This window comes from Mauremys reevesii, linkage group 23 (assembly GCF_016161935.1).
Source record: "Mauremys reevesii isolate NIE-2019 linkage group 23, ASM1616193v1, whole genome shotgun sequence".
NCBI lineage: Eukaryota > Metazoa > Chordata > Testudines > Geoemydidae > Mauremys > Mauremys reevesii.
In genome coordinates this window covers 5,365,941-5,372,912 of record NC_052645.1, presented here as the reverse complement: position 1 = coordinate 5,372,912, position 6,972 = coordinate 5,365,941, and positions in this window count along the sequence as shown.

Below are 6,972 nucleotides of genomic sequence, written 5' to 3'. Positions count from 1 at the left end.
TGCTGCCATTGTAAATTGGCAATGAGATGACGGTTACCAGTCCTTCTGTACTGTACTGTCTGCTGCTGTCATGGGTGCCCCTGGCTGAGGTCGGCCGGGGGCGCAAAAGACAAAAATGGGAATGACTCCCCGAGTCAATCCCTCCTTTATGGTATCTAAAAATAGAATCAGTCCTGCCTAGAATATGGGGCAAGTGTACTAGAGAACCAGTGTATCAGAGAACCAGAGAGCACAGCCGCTCCGTGTCAGATCCCATAGAAATGATGAGCTGCATGCCATTCATGGGGGGTGCCCCTGCAACAACCCCACCTGTTTGAAGAACGGCTAGCCAAAAACTCTAAAGGTAATAACAAAATGTTTTTTAAGTACATCAGAAGCAGGAAGCCTGCTAAACAACCAGTGGGGCCCCTTGACGATCAAAATACAAAAGGAGCGCTTAAAGACGATAGTCATTGCGGAGAAACTAAATGGATTCTTTGCTTCAGTCTTCACGGCTGAGGATGTTAGGGAGATTCCCAAACCTGAGCTGGCTTTTGTAGGTGACAAATCTGAGGAACTGTCACAGATTGAAGTGTCACTAGAGGAGGTTTTGGAATTAATTGATAAACTCAACATTAACAAGTCACCAGGACCAGATGGCATTCACCCAAGAGTTCTGAAAGAACTCAAATGTGAAGTTGTGGAACTATTAACTAAGGGTATGTCTACACTACCAGAGTAGTTCGATTCTACTTAAATCGAATTTGTGGAACCGATATTACAAAGTCGAACGTATGTATCCACACTAAAGACAGTAATTCGACTTTGTGAGTCCACACTAACGGGGCAAGCATTGACATTGGAAGCGGTGCACTGTAGGCAGCTATCCCACAGTTCCCGCAGTCCCCGCTGCCCATTGGAATTCTGGGTCGAGCCCCCAATGCATGCTGGGGGAGTTTTGGGTAACTGTCGTCATTCAACCGTCACTCCCGCCTTCCCTCCCTGAGAGCGCCGGTGGGCAATCAGTTCGCGCACTTTTCTGGTGAGTGACAGCGCAGACGCCACAGCACTGTGAGCATGGAGCCCGCTGCAATCATCGCTGCAGTTATGGCCGTTGTCAACTCCTCGCACCTTATCGTCCACCTTTTTCACAGTCAGATGCTGAGAAATCGGGAGAGGAGGCTACGGCAGCGCGGTGAGGACATGAAGTCTGAGAGTGGCACAGACCTCTCACAAAGCACGGGATCCCGCGCCATGGACATCATGGTGGCAATGGGTCATGTTCATGCTGTGGAATGGCGATTCTGGGCCTGGGAAACAAGCACGGACTGGTGGGACCGCATAGTGCTGCAGGTCTGGGATGAATCACAGTGGCTGCGAAACTTTAGGATGCGTAAGGGAACTTTCCTTGAAGTGTGCGAGTTGCTGTCCCCTGCCCTGAAGCGCAAGGACACCCGGATGCGAGCAGCCCTGACTGTGCAGAAGTGAGTGGCCATAGCCCTCTGGAAACTTGCAACGCCAGACAGCTACCGGTCAGTAGCGAACCACTTTGGCGTGGGCAAATCTACCATGGGGGTTGCTGTGATGCAAGTAGCCAACGCAATTGTTGAGCTACTGCTCTCAAAGGTAGTGACCCTGGGAAACGTTCAGGTCATCATAGATGGCTTCGCCGCGATGGGATTCCCAAACTGCGGTGGAGCTATAGATGGAACTCACATCCCTATCCTGGGACCGGACCACCAGGCCAGCCAGTATATTAACCGAAAGGGCTACTTTTCAATGGTGCTGCAAGCACTGGTGGACCATAAGGGACGTTTTACCAACATCAACGTCGGATGGCCGGGCAAGGTTCATGACGCGCATGTTTTCAGGAACTCTGGTCTGTTTAGATGCCTGCAGGAAGGTATTTTCTTCCCGGACCACAAAATAACTGTTGGGGATGTGGAGATGCCTATAGTGATCCTCGGGGACCCAGCCTACCCACTAATGCCCTGGCTCATGAAGCCCTATACAGGTGCCATGGACAGTGACAAAGAACTCTTCAACTACTGGCTGAGCAAGTGCAGAATGGTGGTGGAGTGTGATTTTGGACGTCTCAAGGGGAGATGGAGAAGCTTACTGACTCGCTCAGATCTCAGCGAAACCAATATCCCCATTGTTATTGCAGCTTGCTGTGTGCTCCACAATCTCTGTGAGAGCAAGGGGGAGACCTTTATGGCGGGGTGGGAGGTTGAGGCAAATAGCCTGGCTGCTGATTACGCCCAGCCAGACAGCCGTGCGATTAGAAGAGCCCAGCGGGAAGCGCTGTGCATCCGGGAGGCTTTGAAAGCTAGGTTCCTCGGTGAGCAGGGTAACCTGTGACTATTAAGTTTGTTTACAGAGAAGCTGAACCTGCCCCCGTTTCTTTACCCAGTTAATGTTGACTATCCTCTGCAGTTACATACCCCGTTCACCCCGTTTCCCCCCCTTCCAACACACGTTTAAAAATAAAATACATGGAACTTTGTTAATTAACACCGTTTTCTTTATTACTGATTTTGCGGTAAAGGGTTGAAACTGAGACGCTGACTGTGGTGGGTAGGGTGTGAAGTGATGTAAAGACCGCTTCTAAACTCGGGGAATGACAGGCTCCTGCTCCTAGAGCGGTCCGCAGTGGCGGACTGGTTGTTTCAACGGAGCCTGCCACCCCTCCTTTTCGGGACTCTGTGTGTGGTGGCTATGTGACTTTGTGGCGGGGGAGGATGGTTACAGGTCCCCTGCTGCGTGGCTCTGTGATCCAGGATAAGGACCGCTGCATAAGATCTCTAACCGCCCTCCCCTGCCACAAAGTCACATATCCCCCCCCCCACACACACAAAACATGAAAACCACCTCCCAGACTGACCAGGGTGCCTAGAGACTGCACTGTGTGTGTGACCTGCTGCTGAACCTGCCCCCGTGTCTGTACCCTGGTAAAGGTGACTGTCCTGTCCAATTACCAACCCCCTTCCCCCCCTTCAAACACAGTCTCCTCTAAAAGAACATGACGGAAACAGTAATTAACAGAAAAGTATTTTTTATTATCAACTAGACAGTTAGGGGATGAAACTGGGACGGGGGCTTGGGTGAGGCAGGAAGGAAAGGACTTATCAAAATTTTGGGAATGAGAGCCTTCTTGTACTTGAGCACTCTGCAGGGGTGGAGTGACAGTTTTCACGGCCCCTGCCGCCCCTCCTTCTTGGTACTTTGGGTGAGGGGGGTATGCGACTTTGTGGCGGGGAGGGCGGTTAGAGATAGACTACAGTGGGGCTCTGTCCTCCTGCCTCTGGTCCTGCAGAACATCCACAAGGTGTAGGAGCGTGTCCGTTTGCTCCCTCATTAGTCCAAGCAGCGTTTGAGTCGCCTGCTGGTCTTTCTGCCGCCACCTGTCCTCCCGTTCGCTGTGTGAGCGCTGGTACTGCGACATGATATATATATGCAAGCAAGAAGCAAGCTGCTTCTGGAAATTTCCACTACTTGCATCCGACGAAGTGGGTATTCACTCACGAAAGCTCATGCTGCAAAACGTCTGTTAGTCTATAAGGTGCCACAGGATTCTTTGCTGCTTTTACAGATCCAGACTAACACGGCCCCTCTGATACTTGATACAAATTTTGTATCTGTGCAGGGCTCTACCTTTAATTTACTAAAAGCACATTCAGCTGTCATTCTGCACTTGCTGAGCTGATCACTGACTCTTTCCTTCATGTTGTCAAGATGTCAGGCATATGGTTTTATAAGCCAGGGAAACAAGGGCTAGGCTGGCTCACCCAGAATCACTACTGGCATTTCAACATCACTAATGGTAATTTTCTGGTCAGAAGAGAAAGTCCCTGCTTGCAGCTTTCTGAGAGACAAGGTAGGAGAGATAATATCTTTTATCTGTGTGGCTCAAAAGCATGTCTTTTGACATGTCTTTTGACACAGAAACTGGTCCAGTAAAAACTATTACTTCACCCACCTTGTCTCTCTAATATCCTGGGACCAACAAGGCTACAGCTACACTGCTTGTGGCTTTCTGAACAGCCCTGTGTTCTCAAAGATGCACTTATACTATGCACTTTCCCTAAGCTGCCAACATTGATGTCGGTGAAGTATTCCTAGTGAAGAGGTGCCATTTAGGGGAGGCAGGGGATGGCTCTAACCCCCCCCCCCCGAGTTTCATAGGGGAGGTCTACTCACCCAAGCCCCAGACAGAGCTCTTAACTGCAACAGCTTGAGCGTGATACAGTGATTTCCCTACACCCCCCCCAAATTTCCCCAACACCCCCCCCGCAGTTTTGTGAACTAGTTACATGCCAAACCTGGTGGCTGAACTTTGCAACTTTGTCCTCACCCACAACTATTTCACATTTGGGGACAATATATACCTTCAAGTCAGTGGCACTGCTATGGGTACCCGCATGGCCCCATAGTATGCCAACATTTTTATGGCTGACTTAGAACAACACTTCCTCAGCTCTCGTCCGCTAACGCTCCTACTCTACTTGCGCTACATTGATGACATCATCATCTGGACCCATGGAAAAGAAGCCTTTGATGAATTCCACCATGATTTCAACAATTTCCATCCCACCATCCACCTCAGCCTAGACCAATCCACACAAGCGGTCCATTTCCTTGACACTACTGTGCTAATAAGCAATGGTCACTTAAACACCACCCTATACCGGAAACCTACTGACCACTATACTTACCTAGATGCCTCCAGCTTCCATCCAGGACACACCACACAATCCATTGTATACAGCCAAGCTCTAAAATACAACTGCATTTGCTCCAATCCCTGAGACAAACACCTACAAGATCTCTATCAAGCATTCTTAAAACTACAATACCCACCTGCTGAAGTGAAAAAACAGATTGACAGAGCCAGAAGAGTACCCAGAAGTCACCTACTACAAGACAGGCCCAACATAGAAAATAACAGAATGCCACTTGCCGTTACCTTCATCCTTCAACTAAAACCTCTCCAGCGCATCATCAAAGATCTACAACCTATCCTGAAAGATGATCACTCACTCTCCCAGATCTTGGGAGACGAGCCTGTCCTTGCTTATAGACAGCCCCGCAACCTGAAGCAAATACTCACCAGCAACCACACACCATAGAACAAAAACACTAACCCAGGAACCTATCCTTGCAACAAAGCCCAATGCCAACTCTGTTCACATATCTATTCAAATGACACCATAATAGGACCTAATCACATCAGCCATGCCATCAGGAGCTCGTTTACCTGCACATCTACCACTGTGATATATGCCATCATGTTCCAGCAATGCCCCTCTGCCATGTACATTGGCCAAATCGGACAGTCTCTACGCAAAAGAATAAATGGAGACAAATCTGACATCAGGAATCATAACATACAAAGACCAGTAGGAGAACACTTCAACCTCTCTAACCACTCAGTGACAGATTTAAAGGTGGCAATTTTGCAACAGAAAAGCTTCAAAACAGACTCCAACTAGAAACTGCTGAACTTGAATCAATATGCAAACTAGATACAATTAACTTGGGCTTAAATAGAGACTGGGAATGGCTGAGCCATTACACACATTGACTCTGTTTCCCCATGTTAAGTATCCTCACATCTTCTTGTCAAACTGTCTTAAGTGGGCTATCTTGATTATCACTGTAGTAAGATGAGGCCCTGAAACAAACTCTTGTGTCAGAGGCCTAGTCTGAAGCCTAAAAGCCTGAAGCCTGAACCAAAGTACTTCCAGGCACCATGGGTGGCAAGTTTGTAAAAATTTTGGTGGGGGGCCAGAACGCCGCCCCAACTCCCCCCCCAACTCCCCCCCACCTGCCTGGCTCTGGAGGGGGGGAGCGAGAGGAGGAGGTCTGGGGATCCTGGGCTGGGGGGGAGGTGGAGGGTGCAGGGGTGGTGCTGGGCTCTGGGCCTGGGGGGGGGGGGTGGGTGAGAGGGTGGTGGGGGCAGGGGGTGGGAGATGGGGTTTGGGGTTGGGAAGGGGTGGGTGGGAAGGGGGGAGGGGAGGGGGGAGGGGAGGGGATGAGGGAGGACTGTGGGAGGAGGGGGAGGGGGGGGATGAGGGGGAGGGGGGGGGGGGGGAGGGGGGGGGAGGGGGGGCTGAGGGGTGGGGGGCTGTGGATGAGGAGTGGATGGGGGAGGGGCTCTCGAGGGGGGAAGGGGGGGGGGGGGAGGGGGTGGGTGGGGGGGGTGGATGGATGGGGAGGATGATGCAGGAGGAGGGGGCAGGGGAGAGGGGTGGGGGGCGGGTGGGGGGGGGAGGGGGTGGTGGGGGGGGTGTCAGGGGGGGGGGCCCTGGAGGGGGGAGGGGAGGGGGGGCTCTCTGGCTGGGGCTGAGGTGGGGGGCTGAGGGGGAGGGGCAGGGGCAGGAGGGGCTCAGGGCAGCCTGCCTTGCCAGTGCTGGCAGTACTGGCGGCACAGCACACTGGGGCAGCGCGGCAGGCATCTGCTGGGAGGCACAGCAGCAGCGCGGCGGAGGGCGGGAGGGGGCGCAGGCAGGGGGGCGGGGGCTGGGCGGAGGCGCGGGAGGCGGGAGGGGCGGAGCAGGGCCAGGCGGGGGGGCAGGCCAGGCAGGGCGGGGCGGGGGCGGGCGTGGCCAGGGCCGGAGGCGGGGGGCCGATCCCAGCCCGATTGGGGCAGGACCGGCCAGGCACTGCTAAGCAAAAGCTGAGCTGTGGGCCAGAGGCAGGCCTCACTCACAGAAGTAGCGAGAAGAGGAACTTGTGACAAGATGACATCAGGACACTCCATAGACATAACAAGGAACAGGCAAGTACATCTTAAAGACAAGACAGCATGATGGATAGATCTGTATGTCTGGAACAACATGATCAAAGGGGAGACAGCACCCTAATGAGGCAAGAGGCTGTACCTCAATACATCAGGAGGGATGAGTAATCTGTCCTGTAACTGTAAAAGTAGGTCCCGGAGTGCGCATCTTTGGCCAGCCTAGGGGGCAGTGGAAAGTCCCACCACTGACT